The sequence below is a fragment of the Meles meles genome, unplaced genomic scaffold (assembly GCF_922984935.1).
Source record: "Meles meles unplaced genomic scaffold, mMelMel3.1 paternal haplotype, whole genome shotgun sequence".
In the NCBI taxonomy this organism is placed as follows: Eukaryota; Metazoa; Chordata; class Mammalia; order Carnivora; family Mustelidae; genus Meles; species Meles meles.
Genome location: NW_025721234.1, coordinates 147,568 through 159,977, shown reverse-complemented (window position 1 = coordinate 159,977; position 12,410 = coordinate 147,568).

Below are 12,410 nucleotides of genomic sequence, written 5' to 3'. Positions count from 1 at the left end.
TTGCGTCTGTGTTCATCAAGGATATTGGTCTGTAGTTCTCTTTTTTGGTGGGATCCTTGTCTGGTTTTGGGATCAAGGTGATGCTGGCCTCATAGAATGAGTTTGGAAGTTTTCCTTCCATTTCTATTTTTTGGAACAGTTTCAGGAGAATAGGAATGAGTTCTTCTTTAAATGTTTGGTAGAATTCCCCTGGGAAGCCGTCTGGCCCTGGGCTTTTGTTTGTTTGGAGATTTTTGATGACTGTTTCAATCTCCTTACTGGTTATGGGCCTGTTCAGGTTTTCTATTATCACCACTGCTATTCAACATAGTATTAGAAGTCCTAGCCTCAGCAATCAGACAACAAAAAGAAATTAAAGGCATCCAAATTGGTAAAGAAGAAGTCAAACTATCACTCTTCGCAGATGATATGATACTATATGTGGAAAACCCAAAAGACTCCACTCCAAAACTGCTAGAATTTGTACAGGAATTCAGTAAAGTGTCAGGATATAAAATCAATGCACAGAAATCAGTTGCATTTCTGTACACCAACAACAAGACTGAAGAAAGAGAAATTAAGGAGTCAATCCCATTCACAATTGTACCCAAAACTATAAGATACCTAGGAATAAACCTAACCAAAGAGACTAAGAATCTATACACAGAAAATTATAAAGTACTCATGAAAGAAATTGAGGAAGACACAAAAAAATGGAAAAATGTTCCATGCTCCTGGATTGGAAGAATAAATATTGTGACAATGTCTATGCTACCTAAAGCAATCTACACATTTAATGCAATCCCTATCAAAATACCATCCATTTTTTTCAAAGAAATGGAACAAATAATCCTAAAATTTATATGGAACCAGAAAAGACCTCGAATAGCCAAAGGAATATTGAAGAACAAAGTCAAAGTTGGTGGCATCACAATTCCGGACTTCAAGCTCTATTACAAAGCTGTCATCATCAAGACAGCATGGTACTGGCACAAAAACAGACACATAGACCAGTGGAACAGAATAGAGAGCCCAGAAATCGACCCTCAACTCTATGGTCAACTAATCTTCGACAAAGCAGGAAAGAATGTCCAATGGAAAAAAGACAGCCTCTTCAATAAATGGTGCTGGGAAAATTGGACAGCCACATGCAGAAAAATGAAATTGGACCACTTCCTTACACCACACACGAAAATAGACTCCAAATGGATGAAGGACCTCAATGTGAGAAAGGAATCCATCAAAATCCTTGAGGAGAACGCAGGCAGCAACCTCTTCGACCTCAGCCGCAGCAACATCTTCCTAGGAACAACGGCAAAGGCAAGGGAAGCAAGGGCGAAAATGAACTATCGGGATTTCATCAAGATCAAAAGCTTTTGCACAGCAAAGGAAACAGTTAACAAAACCAAAAGACAGCTGACAGAATGGGAGAAGATATTTGCAAATGACATATCAGATAAAGGGCTAGTATCCAAAATCTATAAGGAACTTAGCAAACTCAACACCCAAAGAACAAACAATCCAATCAAGAAATGGGCAGAGGACATGAACAGACATTTCTGCAAAGAAGACATCCAGATGGCCAACAGACACATGAAAAAGTGCTCCACGTCACTCGGCATCAGGGAAATACAAATCAAAACCACAATGAGATATCACCTCACACCAGTCAGAATGGCTAAAATTAACAAGTCAGGAAATGACAGATGCTGGCGAGGATGTGGAGAAAGGGGAACCCTCCTCCACTGTTGGTGGGAATGCAAGCTGGTGCAACCACTCTGGAAAACAGCATGGAGGTTCCTCAAAATGTTGAAAATAGAACTACCCTATGACCCAGCAATTGCACTACTGGGTATTTACCCTAAAGATACAAACATAGTGATCCGAAGGGGCACGTGTACCCGAATGTTTATAGCAGCAATGTCTACAATAGCCAGACTATGGAAAGAACCTAGATGTCCATCAACAGATGAATGGATCAAGAAGAGGTGGTATATATACACAATGGAATACTATGCAGCCATCAAAAGAAATGAAATATTGCCATTTGCGACGATGTGGATGGAACTAGAGCGTATCATGCTTAGTGAAATAAGTCAATCGGAGAAAGACAACTATCATATGATCTCCCTGATATGAGGACATGGAGAAGCAACATGGGGGGGTAGGGGGATAGGAGAAGAATAAATGAAACAAGATGGGATTGGGAGGGAGACAAACCATAAATGACTCTTAATCTCACAAAACAAACTGGGGGTTGCTGGGGGGAGGTGGGATTAGGAGAGGGGGAGCGGGCTATGGACATTGGGGAGGGGAGGCGAACCATAAGAGACTATGGACTCTGAAAAACAACCTGAGGGTTTTGAAGGGTCAGGGGTGGGAGGTTGGGGGAACAGGTGGTGGGTGATGGGGAGGGCACGTTTTGCATGGAGCACTGGGTGTTGTGCAAAAAGAATGAATACTGTTACGCTGAAAAAAAAAATAAATAAAAAGGGAAAAAAAAAAAGAGTTTTTGGAAAGGTAAACACAGGTAAGACTAAAATGTTCATTTTTCTTCAAATTCCCAAATACAATATTAACAAATACCTATCCTGGAAAGAATGCCATAAAGTTATTTCTAGAAAAGTTTCTCACATAAAGGAAAAATAAAACTTGTCAGGTAATAAAATGAACATTATTTAAAAGGACCTCATTCACCATAATCTAATGATATATCAGATATTTTAAAAAGTTTTAAAAGGAAACTGAGTCTATAATTGCTTCAAATCAAAAATTTAAAAAAGGAAAGGGAATCTTTTTAAAATAAAAATAAGCTAAATAACTCAAAATTGACTACTTGGTCTATAGTCCATAATTACAATACTTGCTAATAGATATGTCTTTCAACTGCAATAAAATATCCTGGGGGAAAAAAAAAGCACATCTTGTTTGTTTATTTGTTTTTAAGACAGAAAGCATGAACATCAAAGCAGAGCAGTGGTTGGGGGGTGGGCAGAGGGAGAGGGAGAGAAAGGATCTTAAGCAGGCTTCAAGCCCAGTACAGATCATGACCTGAGTCGAAGTCAAGAGTCAGTTGCTTGGGGCACCTGGGTGGCTCAGTGGGTTAAAGCCTCTGCCTTCGGCTTGGGTTATGATCCCAGGGTCCTGGGATCGAGCCCCACATCAGGCTCTCTGCTCCACAGGGAGCCTGCTTCCTCCTCTCTCTCTGCCTGCCTCTCTGCCTAGTTGTGATTTCTCTCTGTCAAATAAATAAAATATTAAAAAAAAAAGAAAGAGTCAGTTGCTTAACAGACTTTGCTACTAAGGTGCCCCAAAATTTACAGTATCTTTAAAGCTGATTTACATAAAATCCTACTTCTCAGAGAAACTGCATCTGATATATCAACTACTAGGGAAAATGAGAATGCAAACACAAGAATTCAGTTAGAAGTCAAGAACATAAAAATTACCAGAAAATCTCCATGTTTAAAATGATAGAAATACATCAATAAGTAACTTATAGAGCAGAAAGGACATCCCAAAGGAACATATCAAATATTTTAAACTAGATAACAAAATAACAATATATCAAAACTTGTTAGATATAGCTAAATCCAACTTAGACAAAAACTTATAAACTAAATTGTATATGTCAAAAAAGAAATGTTGAAAATCAGTGAGTTAGCAACCACCTCAAGAAATTAGAAAAATACCACTAAATTAAACCCAAAGAAAATAGAACAAAATAAGATGAAATTCATGAATAGAAAATATACACTAGATAGGACTGAAAGATTAAAAATGGTTTCTTCTAAAAGAATAATTAAATTGATAAATCCCTAATGAGACTGACAAATAAAAGACAAAGCACAAACAGTATCAGGAATAACACAGAGAACACAGCCTACACATACTAAAAAATAAGAGGATATCATAAACCCCCTTACACCAAGTTTGAAACCTGAGACTAGAAAAACTTCCAGAAAAATACAGTGAACTAAAACTGACCTAAGAAAAAACAGAGTATCTTACTTGTCCTACTGTAAAAATTTTTAACAATCTCCCCAAAGAAAGCAAAATGTCTAGATGGATTCTTCAGCAAATTCTACCAAACATTTAAGAGAAAATTAATTGTAATCATATACAAATTTTTCCAGAAAACAGAAGGAATATTTGTATTTTAACAAGTCAGCATAACTCTGACACTCAGATATGAAAAAGCAATGTTGATCAAGAAAGAATGAAAAGACAATCAAGAGACCAGGGAAAAATGTTTGCAAGAGCACTTTTACTCAAAATATTAAAGAATTCTTAAAATCTCAACAATAAGAAAACAAGCAATCTAATTAAAAAATGGCCAAAGACCTAAACAGACATCTCGCTAAGGATATACATGGCAAGTAAGCATAAAAAAAGATGTTCAGGGGTGCCTGGGTGGCTCAGTGGGTTGAGCCTATGCCTTCGGCTCAGGTCATGATCTCAGGGTTCTGGGTTTGAGTCCCGCATCGGGCTCTCTGCTCAGCAGGGAGCCTGCTTCTCCCCTCTCTCTCTGCCTGCCTCTTTGCCTGCTTGTGATCTCTCTCTCTCTCTCTGTGTCAAATAAATAAATAAAATCTTAAAAAAAAAAGATGCTCAACATCACAAGTCACTAGGGAAATGAATATTCAAATGAGATACCACTATACACCTATCAGAATGACCAAATCCAAAACACTGATACCAAAGAATGTTAGTGAGAATGTGGAGCAACAAGACCTGTCATTCATTACTGGTAGAAATATAAAATGTAGAAGAACAGTTTGGCAGTTTCTTATAAAACTAAACATATTCTTACCATATGATCCAGCATCACACTCCTTGATCACCCAAATGAGTGAAAAACTTATATCTACCTAAAAAACCTAAGAGCTAGGTAATAATAACAGAAGAAACTATGTGCTGAAAGGGAGGGGATGGAATATATGGAACTCTCTATTTTCTGCCCAAATATCTGGAAACCTAAAACCGTTCTAAAAAATTTTCTTAAAAAATGCAATGTTGATAGTACAAAAAAGGAACTGTATAGGTCAACTTCTCTCATGAACAAAAATGCAAAAAGGAGGAAGTAAGGAAGGGAAGCCCTAAATAAATGAAATGAGAGAATGTATCATGTTCATGGATAGGAAATCTCAATGTTGAGTATACTTAATGCAATGTTAATAATCCTGACAGAATCTGAGAAACTTAATAAGCTCATTATAAAATATAGATGGGAAAGCAAAAGAACAAAAATATCAAAGATTCTCTCCTAAAGAAGAACATAGTGAGGAGACTAAGTCCATTAGCTACCACAATTTCTTCCTATTCTTACAAAGCTAAGCATTAAAGAAAATGTGGGATTAGCATGGGGCAGGCAAAAATACCAGTGGAATATAACAGAGAATCTAGAAAAAGACCTACACATAAACAAACACTTGATTTACTAAAGGTGGCATTGCGGGGTGGTAGGAAAAAAACATTCCATGTGTTGGAAGGAAAACAAACCTGAGTAAATTCCTCTTTAACTTTAATGTCACAAAAAATATTGGTAAATCATATTATATAAAAATTTCAACAAACCATCAGGGCAAAAATAGTATAAAGAAAGTCAAAAGATACCTGAAAAACTGTGAGAAAACATTTACATTTGCAGTATACACTACAGAGAAGAAACCAATAATTCTATTATTAAAAAACTCAAAAACTGAAAGGGAAAAGGGCCCAAAACCTGTTGGAACAATGAGAACAAGACATAAAAAGGCAATACACACACACACACACACACACACACACACACACACACATGCCAAAAAAAAAGGACATTAAAAATATACAAAAATATTTTAACTTACTTGTAATTAGAGAAATACATACTAAAATAGCACTGAGATACCATTTCCAACCTATCAGACTGGCAAAAATTGAAACATATGGAGAATGTATTCTGTTGGCTAGCCTGGGGGAAACAAAAGTTCTCATACACTGTTGTTGAAAAAGCAAAGTGGGACAGTGGTCATGGAGGGAAACTTGACAATATCTAACAAAACCACATATGCACTTAGCTTTTGACCTAATAATCTCTCTTCTAACAATATGCCTTGAAAATACACCTCCAAAAATGCAGAAATACACATGTACAAGGCCATTCACTGCACACTATTGGTATGCAAAATATTGGAACAACCTAAGTACACAGCAGAGTAGGTAAATAAGTCACAGTAAATCCACACAATGGAGTAACATGTACTGTAAAAAATAATGAGGAAGATCTCTAATTACTGATAGGAAGCAATTTCTAAGATATGCTTACTGTTAAGTAAAAAGGATATACAGTATGTTACTCTTTTTGTTTTAAGACTTTATTTGAGAGAGAAAGTGTGCAAGTGGGGAGAGGGGCAAAGGGAGAGAAAAAGGGAAAGAAGCAGACTGCACAGAGCACAGAACCTGACATGGGGCTGGATCTCAGGATTCTGAGATTAAGACCTGAGTTGAAATCAAGAATTGGACACTTAACTGACTGAGCCACCCAGATGCCCCTGTAGTATGTTATTCTTAATGTAAAAAAGAAAAAGTATTAGAAAATATTCATGTAACTGTTCATTTGTGCAAAAAGATTTCAGGAAAACTAAAACAGAAACTTTAAAAGTTGTCTTCATTTAGGGGGTAGGTATTATAGTGAATGAAGAAGGATAATTTTATGAGAATACTTTTTTGTGAAGTCATGACTAATATATATTTTTTAAGATTTATTTATTTATTTGAGAGAGAGAGAGAGAGGGAGAGAGCATGAGCATGGGGAAGGGTAGAGAGAGAAACAGACTTCCTGCTGAGCAGGGAGCCCAATGCAGGGGCTCAATTCCAGGATTCTGGGATCATGACCTGAGCTGAAGGCAGATGCTTAACAGACTGAGCCACCCAGGTGCCCCAAGTCATGACTATTATAACCATGATAATGTTTCATATACCAAATAAGTAAACAAATAAGTAAACAATCAAAATCAACCAGAATGTTGAGGGAAACCAAAATAAAATAAAAATAACTGTATTACAAATAAATAACATCCCATGTTAAGGGGGATGGGAATGAAAAAGATCTTAAAGTAAGTTTAGAAACAGTATTTTGACTATATTCCACTGTACACAAATATAGCCCTTGAGCTAGTAAACTTGTTTCTCATGGGGATATGGGTTAGTAATTCTAAATATGTTATATGTATACTAGGATTTAACAAACAAGTAAATACACCATGGATAAGGAGATGCAGGTTTCTCCCTGTACAAAGAGTTATACATAAGCAAAGGAGAAAAGCTAGAATTGACATTATGATGCTGGATTAGAGTCAGAAGTATTAGCAGGAATTCATAGCTTTTAATATATTCACAGATGGATAAAGAAATAAATATAAATGTGTGTGTAGGTGCATGTTAGTATATGATACATTCCTAGTTCTGACAACTGAGAGGGCCTATAATGACACTAAGCACTGAGGATCTAGGTTTTTTCTACCATTCACCACACACACACACACACACACACACACACACACACACACACACACACATTACACACTACACACTACACACAGAGTGGGGTCCTTGGAGAATTGGCTGATTCCTGGACTGCAGGAGGGAAAATATAAGAAGAACCTGGAACATCTATGGAACTAGAAAGTAAAGAAATGCTGAAAAATAATGAGAGACTGTCAAAAAGACACAAGCCAAACTGAAGAAGTTCTTAACGACCAAAGCCAAAAGAGCAACATAAAATGAGAGTCCTGGATTATAATCCATAGAGTAAAGTATTCTTAAATCCTTACTGATATAAACAAACATATGAGGAAGAGGGCACAGTTCTTCTTTAGACTAAAATTCCCACTGACAGACTAAAAAAGAATGAGGGAAATTGAAATTCACCATTATTTGGAATATTCACCAAATCAAAACTGAAAAACACCACAGTGATGATTGTTGCAGGCAAAAGCCAATGAAAGATGTTAGAACTAGAAGATGAAAATTTGATGAGAGACCTGATATTTGAATAGTCTCAAAGCTTCCTCTGCAGAAAACAATTATTAATTACAAAGAAAATATAGCAACTTTAGTGAAACCCAACTAAGTAATCAAATCTGACATCACAGTAGTAAGATTTATCAACATGCCCTTCCCTTCTCCAACACCATAAAACACACTGAGAAAGACAAAATATCACTTTCATGGTGTTCCTGCCAAAAGTACAGAAAAAGATCAAACTAAGGGACAACACTTGACCAGTATTTTCCAAAAAGTGTCAAGATCATGAAAAAAAAATGAGATATTGCCACAGATTTGGTTAAAGAGACATGAAAACTAGATGCAATGTGGAATCCTGGATGAGAAAAAGAAGATTAGTGAGGAAACTGACAAAATTACATTAAGGAATGTAGTTAAGTTCATTGTGTTGTACTAACATTTATTTCTTGATGTTGACAATAGGGGAAAACAATGTGAGAGATATACAGGAATACTCTGCACTATTTTTGGAACTTTTCTATATGTCTAAAATCATTTTAAAATAAAAAAAAAATTAAAAACATGCCATGAGACAACATGGATGGACCTGGAGGGTAATACACTAAATGAGTTAGAGAGAGAATGATTTGATTCATATGATTTCACTTATATGCAGAATCTAAATGGGTGATGGTGTATTAAGGAGGGCACTTGTTATTCTAGTGAGCACCAGTGTTATATGTAAAGGATGGGTCTTTAACTTCTACTTCTGAAGCTAATACTACAATATGTTAACTAACTGGAATTTTTTAAAAAGATTTTATTTATTTAGTTGACAGAGATTACAAGTAGACAGAGAGGCAAAGAAGCAGGCTCCCTGCTGAGCAGAGAGCCCAAGGTGGGTCTCCATCCCAGGACCCTGGGATCATGACCTGAGCTGAAGGCAGAGGCTTTAACCCACTAGGCCACCCAGGCACCCCAACTAACTGGAATTTAAATAAAAACTTGAAACAACAAATTTAATTAAAATAGAATTTAAGGGGTGCCTGGGTGGCTCAGTGGGTTAAAGCCTCTGCCTTCGGCTCAGTTCACGATCCCAGGGTCCTGGGATCGAGCCCCGCATCGGGTTCTCTGCTCAGCAGGGAGCCTGTTTCCTCCCCTCTCTCTCTCTGCCTGCCTCTCTGCCTACTTGAAATCTCTGTCTGTCAAATAAATAAATAAAATCTTAAAAAAAATAAATAAAATAAAATTTAAAAACAAACAAAACAGATTCTTAAATACAGAAAGCAAACTGATCGTTGCCACAAGGGAGTCAGATAGGGGAATGGACAAAATAAATGAAGGAGATTTAGAGGTACAAACTTCCAGTTACAAATAAGTCATAGAGATGAAAAGTACAGCATAGGGAATATAGTCATTAATACTGTAATAATGTTGTATGGTGATTATACTTACTGTGGTGAGCACTGAGTAATATGTAGAATTGTTGAATCAGTTATGTTGTATACCTGAAATTAATATAACATTGTCCACTATAGTTGAAAGAAAGAAAGAAAGAAAGAAAGAAAGAAAGAAAGAAAGAAAGAAAGAAAGGCTGCCCCCCATACCACACCAAAAAGTTAATTCAAAATAGATTGAAGAACTGAATGTAAGACCTGGAACAATTAAACTCCCAGAAGAAAATATAAAAGCCCCTTGGCATCAGTGTTAGCAATGATTTTTTGACACCAAAATCAAAGACAACAAAAGCAAAAATAAACAAGTGGAACTACATCAAATTGAAAAGCTTCTGCACAGCAAAGGGAACAATAAACAAAATGAAAAGAGAACCTACAGAACAGGAGAAAATAATTTGCAAATTAAATGTCTGATAAGTGGTTAATAACCAAAATATAAATAAAGAACTCATAACAATTCAACAGCCACACAAATCCAATTAAAATAGGAGCAGAGGAAGTAAAAGACATATGGACAGCCAACAGGTACAAGGAAAGGTACTCAACATCACCATCAGGAAAATGAAAATCAAAACCACAATGAGATATTACCTTACATCTGTTAGAATGGCTATTATTAAAAAACAAAAACAAAAACCAAACCCTAAAACAAGAAATAACAAATGATATGGAGAATGCAAAGAAAAGACAACCCTTGTATACTATTGGTGGGAATGTAAAATACTACAGCCATTATGGAAAACAGGATGGCGGTTCCTCAAAATATTAAAAGTAGAACTACCATAAGATCCAGCAATTCTACTTCTGGGTATATATCTGAAAGAAATGAAATCTCTTTATTTACAATAGTCAAGACATGGGAACAACCTAAGTGCCCATCAGTGGATGAATGGATAAAGAAAATGTGTCATACATACAAAATGGAGTATTAGTCAATCATTACAAAAAGAAGGAAATCCTGTCAACTGCAACACCACAAATCTCAAGGACATTATGCTAAATGAAGTAAGTCATCCAGAGAAGACAAATACTATATGATCTCACTTATACATAGAATCTAAAAAAAAAAAAAAAAAAAAAAAAGCTAAACTCACAGAAACGGAGAACAGACAGAGTCACTACCAGAGATGGGAGTTGGGGGAAATGGATGAGGGTAGCTAAAGTTACAAACTTCCAGTTATAAGGTAAATAAGTTCTGCAGATGTGATGTACAGCATGGGGACTATAGTTAATAATACTGTATTATGTATATTTGAAGTTTGCTAAAATAGTAGATCTATAAGTCCTTATCACAAGAAAGAAAATTTTGTAACTAGGTGAGGTGATGGCTGTTAACTGAAATATACACATATCAAATCATTATGCTGTACACCTTAAACTAATACAATGTTGTATGTCAATAATATCTCAAAATTAGGAAGAGGAGAAATGCTAACTTAAAAAAAAAAGAGACATTATTAAGAGACTGAAAGAAGCCACTGAAAAGAAGAAATTTCTAACACCCAATTTAAGTATATACACATCAGACATGTATATGTGCATGTGTACCTAAATACACATACAAGTATGTTTGACTATTATAGGTAATGACCCCAAACTGCCATCTATGCAAATGCCTTTATATAATATGGTGTTTTATAGGGAGAGAGAGCAATGAAAAAGAATGAATTTGCCCACATCATCGATAAATTTCAATATCATGACACTAAGCAAAAGCAGCCAAACCTAAAAGAACATAAGGTTTCATTTATGTAAGGCTCAAAAACAGGCAAAACCAAACTGTGCAGTTTAGAGATTCATACTTAAGTAGTAAAAGTATACAGAAGAGCAAGGGAGTAAATCTGGAAAGTGGTTATCTTTGGTGGGAGGGAAAAGTTTGTGAATGAGAAAGAGCATGCTGGAGGCATCTAGTTTGCCAGAAAATATTTTCTTTCTTGTCCTGGGTAGTGGTTAAGTGTGTATTGGTTACATAAAATTTCATAAAACTGTACATTTATTTGTTTTATGTACTTTTCTGTATAATATAAGGTCTTAATAGAAAAAGCACAAAGAAAAAACAACAAAATAATCAGTAAGAGAGTGACTCCTAAATGAGGGGTAGAGCATTAATTCACAAATTAACATATTTTAATATTCCTGTATAAATAGATGAGTATTTTAAGAGATGAACTCCTAGGGGCGCCTGGGTGGCTCAGTGGGTTAAAGCCTCTGCCTTCGGCTCAGGTCATGATCCCGGGGTCCTGGGATTGAGCCCCACTTTCTGCTCTGCGGGGAGCCTGCTTCCTCCTCTCTCTCTCTGCCTGCCTCTCTGCCTACTTGAGATCTCTGTCTGTCAAATAAATACATAAACAATCTTAAAAAAAAGAGAGAGAGATGAGCTCCTAGAGAATCCAAAAGTCACTCATCTCTTCCTTCAGACTGGAGCTATATATTCTATGGCATAAATATAATTTGAAAACAGAACTTATATACCTGGGCATAATGGTATTTTAAAACTGAAGAAAAGAAATAGAACTGATAAAAAATATTTAGACAAATTTTCCACTCCCAGCCAAGACAGAGTCAGGAGAACTGAACTAGGTGCTACTCCCACTAAACAACTAAATACACAAAGTTACACAATGTTTTTCAGAAGTTGGACAAGAAACAGCACAGGTCAGTAATACCTGAAAGAAAGGAAAACAAACCAAATCATTCCCACCTCTGCCCCAGCTTACTACCTGGAGTTTTCATTACCGCAGGGCAAAAAAGGGAAAATCCAAGCCTATAAAACCTGAAGTATTTACTATGTGTTCCTTTAGACAAAAAAACTGTCAACTCCTAAAGAAATGAAAGTAAATGTCCACAGAAAGACTTGTATTCAACTTTCATAGGAGCTTTGTTCCTAATAGCCAAAAACTAGAATCATTTCAAATGCCCATCAAAAGATGAATGGATAAATTGTGATGTACCTATTACTAAAACACTACTCAGCAATAAAAAGAAATG